This window comes from Alligator mississippiensis, chromosome 3, assembly GCF_030867095.1.
Source record: "Alligator mississippiensis isolate rAllMis1 chromosome 3, rAllMis1, whole genome shotgun sequence".
Classification (NCBI taxonomy): Eukaryota; Metazoa; Chordata; order Crocodylia; family Alligatoridae; genus Alligator; species Alligator mississippiensis.
The window spans coordinates 20,312,132-20,327,036 of NC_081826.1; the positions used below are offsets into that span (position 1 = coordinate 20,312,132).

Consider the following 14,905-nt stretch of genomic DNA (forward strand, 5'->3'; position numbering starts at 1 on the left):
GTCCAGGCCTATTCCTCATCTTAACTATTGTAACCTCCACCTCTCTGGCTTGTCAAATATCTAAGTCCATTCAGAATACAGCTGATAAGAATCTCTTTCCTGTCTTTGCTTTAACTGTTACAAATTATTTGCATCTTTCCATTAGTTTCTCCTTCTTCTTTCATTAAATTCAAATCTCTTATCCTAATTTTCAAGGTGCTTCACAACTCTCTGATTACCTATTTGCTGCTATTCTTTCTGCTCTGTCAATAATTCCAGTCTTGACTGATGCCTGTCTATACATTGCCCTCCTGGTTTGCAAATGCCAGGTTGATCCTGGGCACTAGTAAACCTCAGGCTAGAATTTAATCTTTGGAATAGATTTCATAGACATTAGGGCTGGAAGGGACCTCGGAAGTTAATCGAGTCCAGCCTCCTGCCCCAGGTGCAGGAAGTCAGCTGGAGTCACAGGATCCCAGCAAGATAAATGTCCAATTGACTCTTAAAGGTTTCCAGAGTAGGTGCTTGCACCACCTCTGCAGGCAGTCTGTACCAGGCCTTGGGGGCTTGGACAGTAAAGAAGGTCTTCCTTAAGTCCAGCCTGAAACGGTCTTGGAGGAGTTTGTGACATTTTGACCTTGTCATCCCATGGGGCACTCTGGTGAACAGGCATTCCCCCAGATCCTGATGCACACCCCGATGTACTTATAGGCTGCCACCAGGTCACCCCTGAGCCTGTGCTTTTCCAGGCTGAAGAGTCCCATGGCTCTCAGCCTCTCTTCATAAGGCCTATTCTCTTTCCTCTGATCATGCGCATGGCTCTCCTCTGGGCTCTCTCAAGTTTCTCCACATCCTTCTTGAATTGTGGAGCCCAGAATTGGATGCAGTACTCCAGCTGCGGCCTCACCAAAGCCAAGTACAGCAGAAGGATGACATCCTGAAATTTATTTGAGAAGCATCTATGGATGCAAGCCAGAGTTTGGTCTGCTTTACCAGCTGCAACATCACATTGGTGGCTCATGGTCATCCTGTGGTCAATCATGGCCCCCAAGTCTCTTTTGGTCATGGTGTTAGTGAGCGTAGCACTACAGAGCCTATAAGCGTGCTGTGGGGGTTTTTTTCCCCCCAGGTGGAGTACCTTGCATTTGTCAGTACTGAATGTCATCAGGTTTGTATCTGCCCACTTTTTGAGCCTATCCAAGTCAGCCTGGATCACCAGCCAATCCTCAGGTGTGGATGCTCTACCCCACTTTTGACACCAGTATCCATGTCATTGATAAAGATGTTAAAGGGAACAGGTCCAAGGATGGAGCCTTGGGGGACCCCACTGGTCACGGCGCACCACAATGATTGACTTCTGTCAACTACCACTCTCTGGGTCTGACCTCGGAGCCAATTCCCCAGCCAGCAGACTGTGATGTAGACTGTAGATGATTTGGTCAGCACTAATAGAGATTCCTGTGGAGTTTGTTGTACAAAAACAAGTTATAGTATAGTTATATGTACAACAACATGTAGTCAGGCAGTACTGGTGATCTCCAGTCACAAGATTTAGGTATACTGGAGGTGGTCTGGGTGAGATCATGATTTGTAGAAGATGTGATCAGTACCCAGCACCCTGTTTATACATATCAAAGTCCCAATCTAGGAAGTCTCACAAGGATGCTTGTAACGTTAAGTATGTGCACAATCCCGTGACAACATCCATGAATTTACAATTATTCTTAGTTTGGTATACGGACCATCATTTCATTATAAAGTTAATTAATAAAGTGCTGTAACTGCTCTCTCAATTTGTGGGGCAGAGGGTCTTTAAACCATTTTAAAAGGACAAAGCAAGCTATACGTGAAATTTTACTTATGCTTAGTTCTAATGAAATACACAAAGGAAAAGTCAAGTTTACAGTTTAATACCTTTGTCTTACAAATAAAAAAAAAAGTTTGATTCTGGAAGTTGTTTAGAAACTTCAGACCTGTTCCATAATCTATGCCACAAAGTACCCTAGGCCCAGTTGCAGCCTACCAGAATGATACAGGCTTGGTTTTTGCTCTTACTTAGTAGACAGACATGGATCCTCTATGATGCATAATTCTGTCCACTGTGTTTGGGTTGCCACTGCTTTTCCAGTTGTCTCTGTTCAAGTTAACCTCTTTAGTTCTACTTGCATGTGCTTTTATTTTTATAAAGGTTAAAAGCTCTTAACTAGCTCTTAAACTGCCCATTGATTCCATTCCTGTCCCTACCTCCTACTCCTCACCTACAAACCTTTAGGTGCTGGAATTACTGAAGCAATGCAAATAAATATCCCATGCTGCCATGTGAAATAAATGAGTCCTTTTACCACCATTTTGGTATAAGTTTTTCAAACACCTCTGTACAAAATGCAACTAGACAGTCACAGATAATACCCAAGTCAAGTCCATGATACTTGGTGGTATTCTTAAAAGTTCCATCCTCCTAAAAGCATCTGAAATGCTCATGAAAATCTTTAACCTTTATGGTTCCAGAGAAAAGCTTAAAGAGGTGACCTGAGTGTAACCCACACATTCATGTTGCTGGGTTTCTGGCTGTAGCTATGTTGGTCTAAGGACATAGGCATGTCCTCAGTTGGTCTAATAAAAGGTATCACATCTACTCAAAGAACCTTGCCTACCCACACATTCAAAATCACAAGACAACTGAAAATCCTGCAAAAAGTGTTTTTACAAAAATCATATGATGTCAGGCATATCTGTTTGGTGATATTTCCATGTTGTGATAGGTTATCAGTGTTGTCAGGTAGAGCAACCTCAGCCTGGGCTTTTAGACCTTTTAGTAGGATATCAGGTGGCTTGAAGCAATGAAGCACCGACAGCAGAAACTCTGGCTTCCTTCTACAGCATCAGTAGATGGAGGTCTGAATTCACTCAGCATCATCCAATTACACAGATGGTTACTTCCTGCTCTTCAGTATTTCCAGTACAGTATTATTACAGGACCTACTCCAAAGACATATCGGTGGGTACTGCATGCTTTGAATATAAATATAATTTTTTTTCTCTCAGAAAGACTAGAAAAAACCCCACAAACACGTAATGTGAACTCCATAGGAATTCCCTAGAAATATCCCTTTTCCAGTCATGGACAGCTCCAGCTTCTAACCCCAAGAGATGGCAAGATCAGAGACTTTCCACTTGCCACTGGTGCATAGCAGATAATGTTTCAATACTGACAAGTGCAAGATGCTGTACCTGGGGAGGAAGAAGCAGCAGCAGACCTACAGGCTGGGGAACTCCCTTCCATCAGCACAGAGGCAGAAAAGGATCTTGGAGTCACTATTGATTCCAAGATGATCATGGGCCGCCAGTGTGAGGATGTGGTCAGGAAGGCTAACCGCACTTTGTCATGCATCCACAGATGCATCACAAGCAGGTCCAAGGAGGTGATCCTCCTCCTCCTCTATGCAACATTGGTCAGTCCGCAGTTGGAGTACTGTGTCCAGTTCTGGGCGCCGCACTTCAGGAGGGATGTGGACAGCATCGAGATGGTCCAAAGGAGGGCCACTTGCATGATCAGGGGGCAGCAGGGCAGGCCCTAGGAGGAGAGGCTACAGGACCTGAACCTGTTCAGCCTCCACAAGAGAAGGAGGAGAGGGGATCTGGTGGCTGTCTATAAACTTGCCAAGGGGGACCAGCAGGCAATGGGAGAGTCCCTGTTTCCCTGAGCACTACTGGGAGTAACAAGGAATAATGGCCATAAGTTGACTGAGAGTAGATTCAGGCTAGACATCAGGAGGTGCTACTTCACTGTCAGGATGGCTAGGATCTGGAACCAACTTCCAAGGGAAGTGGTGCTCGCTTCTACCCTGGGGGTCTTCAAAAGGAGGCTAGATAATCACCTGGCTGGGGTCGTTTGACCCCAGTACTCTTTCCTGCCCATGGCAGGGGATCAGACTTGATGATCTGCTCAGGTCCCTTCTGACCCTACCAACTATGAAACAAATGTTGCAGCTTTATGGACAGTTATTTTAACTGTATTTTTACATAAGCAAGGCCGAGTCAGGCTCTCCACATACAAGCAAACCAAAGACATCATTGGCTATCCCACCTGGGGAGGAATCTTCCCATAAAGGGTTTAAACTATTCCCAGACTCTTCAGAATCCTCATATGTTTCACACAGTTGCCGTAAACCATTAAAAGTTTAATTTGCTGATCTGTTATGAGAACACTGTACTAATTGGAGTCTGTAACAGGGTGGGCTGTCCCTTTAAGAAGGAACAGTCAGCCCTGTTGAGACAGCCCAGCTGCAAGTCATTTGGATAATGTGGGAGTGTCTCACTGAGAGCTTAAAACCCCCAGGGGAGAGAGCAGAAAAGAAGCAAGCTGGAGGCGAGCTATGAGCAACACAAGTTTGCTACCAAAGAGGGGCCAGACTGCTATGGCAGGATCAACACCAAAGGACCCCCTCCTAATGCCCAGAAGAGGGCAGAGGGGTTTGGTTTGGTTTGGTTTGTTTGCTTGTTCGTTGCTTAAAGACTTTTTTTGGAGAGAACAGGCCAAGGAGTTCCTCAGGAAGTAACCACCACCTGCAGAAGCTAGTAGGTGAGGGAACCCACTTACAATGTCATTGCCTTTTAGGTACAACCCTGCATTGGGAGCAATGTTGAGCCACGGGGCAGGTCTACATGCCTCCCACCCAACACTGGGGCCCAGCCACTTGCTCCTACTTGGGCACCTCAAACTGTTAACTGGGTAGAGCAGACAGCTGAGAGCTGCCCTGAATATGCAGCCCAGTGTGGGGTATTGTGATATATTCCACCTGAGGAGTCCAAAAGAAAGCTAGTGGATGTGGCTTATTTTGCAGTTAGTAGCTCCAGGCTCAGGAAAGCCACAGAGCCCCAGCAGGAGCTATGGGAAGAATTCAGCTTCAGGCCTGTTCCTCAGCACAAGCTTGCTAACGTGCCTCTGCCAACTGGTGGAAGGAAGAGGAATGGGCTGCCATCTCTTTGCATCCTTGATACCATCTTGGGTCTTGGAAACTACAGTTTGCTTGGTGGCTGTGCAGGGCACTATAAAGGTCTCCTGTCACACTTACATACATACACATGGTCTGAAACATTCTGGGCGCATCTACATGTCACCCTACATTGTCATAGTGACATGCTACATCACCGTAGTGCATCGCTTCACTATAGCATGTCACTACAGTGAGGCAGTGATCACGCACACCTCCACGTGACTGGCAGCTACTTTGCTGTAGTGGCCCACTCCCCTGGTTTAGCATTCCACTACGGTGAAGTAGCAGTTAAAAATAACCAGGCACCACACGCATGGCGCAGTACAGGCAATTACTGTGCTGTGCTTTAGTACTTCCAAAAGGAAGTACTAAAGCATGGCCCTGTAACAAAGTCACCATAGGGTGACATGTAGACACTCCCTCTGCTTCTTTGCCGTTAGGCCATAGGTTTGTGACTTACTGTAGAGAATTAGCTGCAATTGCTTGAATCATTTAAGGATGCAACAGCATCTTCAGGAAGGTAGATGTAGGCTAAGGAAGAGATATTGCATCATTACTTGAGCCTATAAAAAGTGCTATCCAGCTCAGCAAGGTGTTAGCTTCATTTTGACCGTGCTAGATTTCTAGATTCAAGGCCAGCACTGCAGATAAACTGCCTATCAGCAAAGTTCATTGGAAACTGTTTTTCTTTTTTAGGAAGATAAAATGATACAGACCAATGCCCCAGCCTCTCCATGAGGACAACAACAAATTTGTAGCCAGGGGAGGTACAGCATAAACATACCTTATGATCATCAGAGACAAAAATGTGGGGGAAAAGGGGAGGAGATCTTGTGCCTTGTTTTAAGAAAAACCCTCACTAATTTTTTTAACTAACTTGATTAACATTTTTCTTACCCAAAAATTGGATTCTGCACTACATTGTATACATTCTCCACCATACTATATCTGTATGCAGCATCACACTTTCTAGAGGTTGCTGTGCACTGAAGTCCCAAATCAGCATTGAGTGACATGCACAGTAATGGGACAGGAATGAACTGAGGTCCATGCTGTTATAATGAGCAGGGAGTGATAGGACTTAAAACTGCTTCCATAATTAAACACAAATATGCATAAGAAATCAATTTCTCTGTGGATCTGACCTATGCCTCAGCAATTCAAATGAGTTATTAGCTCCAACTTTTGTCATAGCTGTAACTGGAGCAATGGATTCATGATTTTATATGGGGATATTGATTTTTTTTCTTTTTATAAGTGGTCTGATATTGGACATTTAGGTATTTTTTATTCAAAAGTGAATGGATTTGATGGCAATGGCTGAACCAAGTTCATTAAAAGCTTCCAAAGCTGTAAAGTTGGGTGATCCAGAAGCAAATAGTTTAGAAGTCCAGAGAAGAAAACAAATGGTACAAGCCCAACGGGCTCCCACTGATAGCAGACATTCCCATCAGACAAAGCAAACAAAAGCAATCCAGGAATTGGAACTAGAGATAGAAATTACACATAAACTGGTATAAGTGATCAGAAACTAAACCTGTAACAGAACAGAATTTCAGTGCACATAGACCAATTTTAAAATAGCATAACATGGTTTAAGATAGACCTTGGATGGGTATAGTTACCAGACTTAACTGATTTAGATTAGACCTGTCTATTGAACTTCTGTGCCAGGTCTCCTCCCAGTACAAGTTAGGTCACGGTCCCCCAGCATCCCGCTGCAACACAGTTCATGTTCTGCTGCTCCAGCCCACCACCTAGCTGGCCCCACTCCCAGGCTATCACAGAGCGCCCCACACAGCTCCTCTGCCCAATCGCAGCTCTGGGCAGCACGCAGCCTGGAGCAGATGTTTGGGGGGGGGGGGGGGAAGCCAACTTGGATGCTTCCCTCAGGGTCTTCACAGCTCCAGCTCAGCCAGCGCACAGCCTGGAGCTGGCGAGGGGGGCCCAGGAGGAGCCAACAAGAAGACTTCCCTCAGGGTCAGCGGCTCAGTCCAGAGTGCCTGGTGGCTGCAGGGTGTGGTAGATGGCCCCATGCAGGACAGCCAGCTGCTGGGTCAGGGGCATGAAGGTGCATACCATGGTGACCCACTGCTGCATCATGCCATAACCAGGTGTGGAGACACAGGTGCTGAGGTCCCAAGGAGCATGCAGCGGACACAGAAGCATCCGTGTTGGTTCCCGCCATGCCCTATGGGCTGTGTACTGGCTGAGACCGGGTTGTGCAGACCCTGAGGGAAACATCCATGTTGCCTCCCCCCATCCCTCTCTGCCTGCTCCAGCCAGGAGCCATAGCTGGACAAAGGGGCTGTGGTCTGACAGAGCCAAAGCCTAAATTCCCACGCCTCCCCCTGCTCTGGCTCCCCCCGTGCTGCTGCCAGTCATCCTGCCAGGCATGATATGGCAACCCGCTCAAGAAGCTTAGGGCTTGGCATTGGGGGGGGGAAGGTTAGGGGGCTTGGCACAGAGTTGAGAGCATGTGCCCTGCAGCCAGTAAGGGATGGTCCTATCTAGGCTGGGCTCAGCCACCCTTGGCAATGTCTGCCATGCTGGGAGGCATGCAGGAGCAACCCTGCTTTCTGGCCTTGGCCAATGCAGGCATCTGTTTTCCCTCCCCCACTGAAGGAGAAACATATGTCGCATTCTCTCCTGATCCAATCTACACAACTCAGAGAAACCTGTGTAGACTGGATTGATTTCCCTTCGGGTTTTTTTGACTGTTAGTACTTGCCTGGGAGTCAGCTATTCAATTGCAGTACAAGTCTAGTGTTTGCTATCAACACTTGGTTTTAAATCTGGTATCTATATAAACAAACAGATGTACAGATTAAGTCTATGAATTAAAGTTCAAATGTCCAGGTTCCTGAATATTCTTCCACAATCATATCTATACATTGCATTTGTATGTTAAAATGCAATGTAGGTAAGCTGGTGACAACACGAGAAATCTTTCTTCGTGATTTCTGTGCGGCCCGGCAGAAAGAAAAACTTGGTGTTGTTCTATTTCCATAATTACATCAGCAGAGTTACCATAGTCAGATCATATAAAGGCAGTTCAGAAAAGGATACAAGAAACTTCTACAATCACTTGTCAAATGCCCTTAGGCTGTAAGTGTACAGATCCTCAGATGATGTGCGTAAAGCTAAACATATTGAATCAGTTAGTACCAGCATAAAAAATATGTCAGGGTCCCCAAACATGCTCATGGACCTTTCAAATCCATCATCTAAATGTGATGGCATTAGAGCCCTCTGAATATAGACCTAACGATGTATGGCTTGGGCTGCAGTTCATGTAAACATAGCATAACCTAGTTTTCAGCTAGCATCAGACGCTTCTATCACGCCAGCACAGAACTCAGCACGCAAAACCCGATTAAAAATCTGAGTAACACAGGCTAGCCATAGTAACACAGTGCTGGCTAAGCAAGGTTGCCAACACAAGAAAATATTTTTTTTCAGACTATCTGCACACTTTCCAATGACAGCTTAACTTTTTTTTTTTTTTTTTTTTTTTTTTTTTACTGAAATATGCTTTTACTGGTGTGTTTTACGTAATGTAAATGTAACCCTTCTGGATGGCACTTAGAAGGGCTAGGTTCAAATATAAGGGTTTAACACCAACCACAGAAAAAAGTTTGGTTATAAAAGTTTGCAGATTGTCAGGAAAAAAAAAGGTTGGGTTGGCAACTCTATTTAACTGCAACAGTGGTGTTTTATGTCATGTTCCCACCACCCAGGGGTCCCCTAATCACCTCACACCTATGCCCCCAACCACACCTTGCACCCTGCTGCCACCCAGCCCACTCCCCAACTTGATCCCCCAAGCCCCCAACCCACTCCCTTTCCCTCCCTGCTCCCAGCCCTGCAGCTCTGTCCCAGCCCACAATATATTCTGGAGGGGAAAGTAAAGGAAAAATACAATAAACAGCATTTACATCAGGGAAAGTGCTGTTCTCTGGTGCAAAATTCCTTCTCAGAAAGTCAGAAGTAAGTTTACTCTTGAGAAAATTTCTTCAATGAACCCATCATGTGCCTGCTGCCACTGTCAGCTGCACTCTGGAGTAGCTGCTTCCTCAAGGCAAACCAGGTTCCCTACAAGCTGTCATCAGGGACTGTATCAATGCCTGCTTCAGGTAGACAGCTCGAGAAAGCTGGGTTTGTGTCCACAGGAAATTTATTCTGTAAGAAGGGAAAAAGTAAAGCCCAGGGTCAGTTACTCCAGAGTCGTGTGTTGTGTTGCACCCTGAGATATGTTACATTTACAAGAACAGTAGTCATACCGGTGCCCTGCAGTAGAGACATGAATAGCTCTTCTTTAATTCACTTTAAAACTATTCCAGTAATGAATCCTCACAGCCCAGTAAGACTGGTACCTGTTACGATTAGCATATTGTCACTGACTGCACGGAGGAGAACTGAAACACAGAAGTGACTTGCCAAAAATCCACAAAAGGAGCTAGCCTCAGGGCCAGAGTTAACACTTTGGAGCTGTTACACATAGCCCAACATCTCCTGCTTTCACGGTGATGGACAATACTCAGAAGTACCTCCTCATTTATAAAGGAAGAAGAGTGATTTGATTTTCGTTGAATGGAGCTTATTATTTTGCTTCAAAGATCTCTGTTTTCTATAGTAAAATAAACTGGAAGTAAGGATTCTTGCTTTCAAAAAAAATCTTATTTTCACTGTTCTTAGGCGAACTAAAGAAAATTTGCCCACAGGTAAGCTGTCTGCAGTAAAACATATCCCCTTTAATTGTATCAGCTTTCTGCTTGCCCAGCCAGCATTTTTCCAAGAGCCTGCAAAAAAAATTGAATTCATTCAAGTTTGTGCAATGTAGGCTTTATATTAAAAATAATCCGCACCAATTTATTTCCACTCCCTCTTCAAATACTGTCAAGGAAGACAAGAAACCATCCCTTGACATTTTTCCCCAGCATTTTTCTAGACCATGAAATCTTTAAGTAGTGATGTCCCTCTGCTACCGATGCAATGGGAAGGCAGAAGCTGCCTCAGGGACAGCGCATATGTCATCTGCAAAGCAATAAGTTGGCAAGTGAATCAGTTTCATCCTAGGTGTGAAATGCCAATGCAAATCACTTGATAAAGGATGAATTTAACTACAATACCCATATGCAAATTCTGATAACGACCTTGTCAATTGTAATATGAACTGAAGCTACGATTGCTTCATAACATATGATTTTCTTTGGTGGTACTTTCCCTGTCCTGACTTAAGCTGTTATGAGGCTATAAGTACTCTATGTTGGCAGGCTGTTATAGTTTAAGTGCATGCTATTGTTCTGATCTTAAGCATATTCAGCATATTTACTGAATGATATAACCTCATGTCATTTATGTTTATTCATAGGCTCATAAGAAAGCAGGGCTGGATGGGACCTTAGGAAGTCATCTTGTCCAGCCCCCTGCCCAAGGCAGGATCATCTCTGACTAAATCATCCTCATCAAGTGCCTGCCTAAAGCAGTGGGGGGCAACCTTTTTGGCAGGGGTGCAACAAATTAAGTCCCATGGCTTCTGAATGTCATTTGATTCCCTCCCCATGCCCAATCTGCCTCTCTGCTTTCTGCTTCCTGCCTCACTGCTCTTGTGCTATAGCCAGAAGCTGCACATGACGATTGTGGCACACATGCTGCAGGTTTAGGGTGACCGCATGTCCCAGATTGGCTGGGACAGTCCCGGATTTCACAGGCCATCCAGGCCTCCCAGGTTCTTCAGCCCTCTAATGAAAGTGAACGTTTATGAACTAGGTAGGAGTATACAGAACTACAGCAACAGCTGCATAGGACTACTGAGGTTCTCCAGCTGTTGTTGCAGCTTGTATTTCAAAGGGCACCACTTCTCTGATCAGCTGTGTAGCAACACTGATGAGCTCCAGCTGAGTAGAGAAACAGCACCCCTTGCAGTAAAAAAATACAGCAAATAAATGAGTGTCACGGGATGGGGTCCCCAGGGATGGCCGTGATGCTGCTAGGGCTCCTTGACCATGCCAATCCTGCCCAGTGGGCACCCTCTTTCCCACCTGCCATATCTTGCTGGTAATTATAATATAGGGAAACTGCCCTTGATCTTTTTCTCTGGACACAGTCCTGCTGGACCCCGCTGAACCACATGGGTTCTTGGATCCCTTTTTGGGTCCCGCTCAAAATGGATGCCTCACGGGACACCCTCAGCCTTGTGGGCTAGATGCGTGGCTCCAAAACCGTCCCTTTAGCATGCCCCAAGCCTCGCAGATGGTATTTAAACGTTGTCTCTCCTGGGGGCCTTGCTATAGCTCAGCCTCTTGTCCTCACCGCGCTCTCTGCAGCCCTGTCTCTGCGCCCCACACTGGCACTGGGGTCTGCTCACCCCCTTGTCACTGCGCCCTTCTCTGGCACTGTAATGGGCCCCCAATGAGGCCTCCTCCTTCCCCAATAGCCTCAGCCCAATACACCAGTAAAACAGCAACTAAAATCTGAGCCATTGGGCTACAACATAATATAAGCAGTTCAGGGTATGCTCTGTCCCTTTAGGACATCAAATGTCTCCCAGCACTAGGTGCCTTGTAGGCCAGGGTCTCTGGTGAGCTCCTGGAGCCCCTTATTCCTACCCGGAGTAAAACAGGCAGTCAAGCCTCTCTGGTGAGCTCCTTCTCTGAGAGCTCCTTCCCCTTTGACTGCTGACAGAGAGCTAAGCCTCTAGTCCCAGCCCTTGGGTTTATATTTGCCCAGGGCCCTGCCTCTTCTGGTCAGTTGACTGGGTGCAAGTGCAGGCAAATTTACTCGCTAGCCTGGTGCCATAGTAACCTGCACCTGTGGGCTTCTGTCTAGCTCTTAGGGCCCTCTCGCTAGGCAGTTTCTGCTCTTATAGGAGCAGGCACCTTAGTGCCCTGCGACAGAGTGTCTTGACCTTATTTTGGCAACCTGTTGGGATTTAAAGGGATTATGAACTAACTGGATGCAAACACTGGGTTCTACGGCAGGACAAATGCAAAGTCCTGCTCTTGATATGTGTAGCAGGGTTACCTTCCCATCCAGGTCTCCACCTCAAGTCTTCCCATCTCTGGACAGTCTGCCCACTCCACTCACCTGCCACGCCTTTGATGAAAATAAAGTTCAGCTGTTACTTGAGCGGGAGACTACTTTTTGTATGCCCTGATGACTAGGGCCATAAGTGCATGCTCTGACCACTCCTGTATGTGCCCCATGCCTCTCAGATGTTCCACTGTGTGTTACCTCTCCAGCCTAGATCCAGAGCAAACTGGGCACACAGTTGTAGCTCTACCATACTACCCTGGAGGGCCACTCATGCCACCCCTCTCTCACCAAGGTCCCATTCACTCTGTCGGCTCTCACCTGGCCTCTTTCATGCTGCCCTGCCTCCTGGGCTACATTCATAGCGCCCAGCCTCTCTGGCTTCGATCTTGTCTCTCCACACCTCGGTCAGCCCTGACGCAGTCTATTGGGCATCTCCTGCTGCCCTCACCTAAACATTTGCTGACCGACTCTATAACTGTTAGCCTGCTTTGCTCCTGGCCCCTTGCTGGGCCTCCATGTCCCCACAGTCCCTCTCCACTATGCCCCTCTCTCAGAGCCTCTACTCACTCACCCACTCATGGGGCCTCTCTATCCATCACCCCTCTTTCTCAGGGCCTCTACTCATGCCCCCAGGCTTCACCCTGCTCCAGGTCCCTCCTCCAACCTGGACTCTGCCTCAGGGCTCCTAACGAACCTGGACTCCCCCTGTTCTGCTGGAACCACCAGGGATGTGGGGCTGGGGTTATAAGACACGCCTTCCCACCTTTCACTGGGGATGTAACTGGCCTAGCATTTCCTGGGGGTTCCCACACCACTAGGTGCCCTACCAGGGCACCCTTCCCCACATGGGTGACTGGTGCCACCTTAATCAGAGGGGGCATGTGCCCCCCCAGCAATCAGTCAGCAACCGGGGGGGCCACGGCCAATCTCACCAACTGCAGGGGGGATCCCCCCCACGGCAAAACTCATTGACCAGGAAGTGGCTGCAGCGCTCCCACTCCCCAGTTGGTGCTTGCAGGGGGGGCACCGGTGCTCCTGCCCGCCTGTCCTGCCTATCACCTAAGCAGGGAGCACAGCTGGTCAGGGGATGCACCAGTGCTCTCAGGGGATGCATGTGCACCCCATGCACCCCCTACACATCACCACTGCTTCCCCGGCAGGGTACAGTTTCACATCATGCCCAGGACCACAGGAGCTTCCACCTCCCCATAGCCCCTTCCTTTACCTCTGGGTCCCCAAGCAGGAGTTCAGTCAGCTGATGATGCTGCCTCCCTTGCTAGCAGCCAACTGCCCTCTATATATAGCTGGCCTTGTTTGAAAATGGCCACCACAATCAGCCACCTGGTGGCTGCCTGCTCCGGTCCTTAAAGTGGCAGGCACCAAAGGTGCACTGCCACAGAATGGAACAAATTAATGTACAAATACACACTGGGGAAATGATTGCTGAAGCTTCAGTACTGAAGAAAAAGGACCTGGGGTTTAGAGTGGAGCATAAGTGGAATATGAGCCAACAGTTCTTGTCACATGCAAAAAAAACCCAATAACATACTCAGCTGTAGTAATAGGAGTCTCATTTGTAAATCAAGGAAAGTGGTTTTCCCATTCTATTCAGCATTAGTGAGGCCTTCCTTGGAGTGCCATGTTAAGTTTTGGAGTCCTCACTTCAAGAAAGATGTGGACAAATTAGAAAGTGTCCATTAGATCCCTATACACATGCAGCGAGGCTGCTCCAATGCACTGTAATTACAGTGTGCTGGAAGAGACTCGATTAATCGAGTGTGCTGGAGCATGGTAACTACCTCGGCCCAGCAGACACTGGCATCACATGTATCAGCTTCAGGTATATCAGCGCTGAAAAATGGCAGCGGGGGCACTTTAAAGCTTCTTTGATAAGCTTTAGTTAAAGCTCCCTAGCCAGTATTTTTCAGTGTGGGGACACTGATACACGTGATGCTTTTGGGCAATTTAATTCGAGTGGCTTTCAGAGCCAATATATCTAAAGCACTCCTGCATGCCTGCCCACCCGCCCCACTCCCGGAGCATGTATATGAATGCCGCCAGTGATTCAAATGATTAGGGACCTGGTGAATGTGACTTATAAGGAAAGGCTAAAAGAACTAGGATTGTTTAGTCTAGAGAAGACTAAGGGGGATTTGATAACAATTTTGAAATACCTGAAGAGTGATTATAGGGATGGAGAAAGGCTAAACCATACCAGTCAGGGATGATCCTCCCTTGTGCAGGGGACTGGATTAGATGATCTCGTGAGGTCCTTCCAACCCTACTATTTGATGATTCCATTATGTTTTCTTACCCTCTCAGTCATACTCCTTTTCTTATTAGTACTGTATTAATGAAGTCCATCTGAGTTGTCTGAGCAGTTTTCTAGTCCTTTAGTATCCTATATAACAAAGTAATGACCTCAACAGAAGATCAATGTGTTAAATGGCCCGAGGAACAACTGATTCCCTCCTTTGAGAAATACTCTGCTCTTGAACATGAAAGCCAGAAACATGCATCTCTAGTGAAGGCATACTTTAAAAAAGAGAGATAAATACTTTTAGGAGCAGTGCTCTCAGCACCTTTCCCAAGTGAAAACTGTGTATGTGGAAGTGACCTCAAAGGGAATGGTTTAACTGTCATGCTTCAAAGAAAGGGAGCATCAGGACTAAGTAGGGGAAGAGAGGTGGTATGATGACCCACCTTTATCATTTGCCCTGAGGCTGATTCCAATGTCATATCAAATACCATTTCTTGCAAAAATGAGTATCCAACTCTAAGCCATTCCCAAGATCTAAGAATACTGCAATTTCAGCCACCTTACAAAGTTAAGCAAATGAGCCCTGTTCTTGCCCTATTCTTTCATAGACACATTGATCACTTCTGTTGCC

The 14,905-nt window shown here is 46.6% G+C and overlaps 1 long non-coding RNA gene across 1 annotated transcript; it reads right to left on the minus strand.

Annotated features, from left to right (window-relative positions):
• Positions 1-8,840: 8,840 nt before the first annotated feature.
• Positions 8,841-13,282, minus strand: LOC132249060 (uncharacterized). The gene is made up of 3 exons (XR_009460446.1): positions 13,240-13,282; positions 12,003-12,074; positions 8,841-9,158 (listed from the first exon to the last, which is right to left on the minus strand). It is a non-coding gene; the product is annotated as an uncharacterized LOC132249060 (long non-coding RNA).
• Between the last annotated feature and the right edge of the window lie 1,623 nt (positions 13,283-14,905).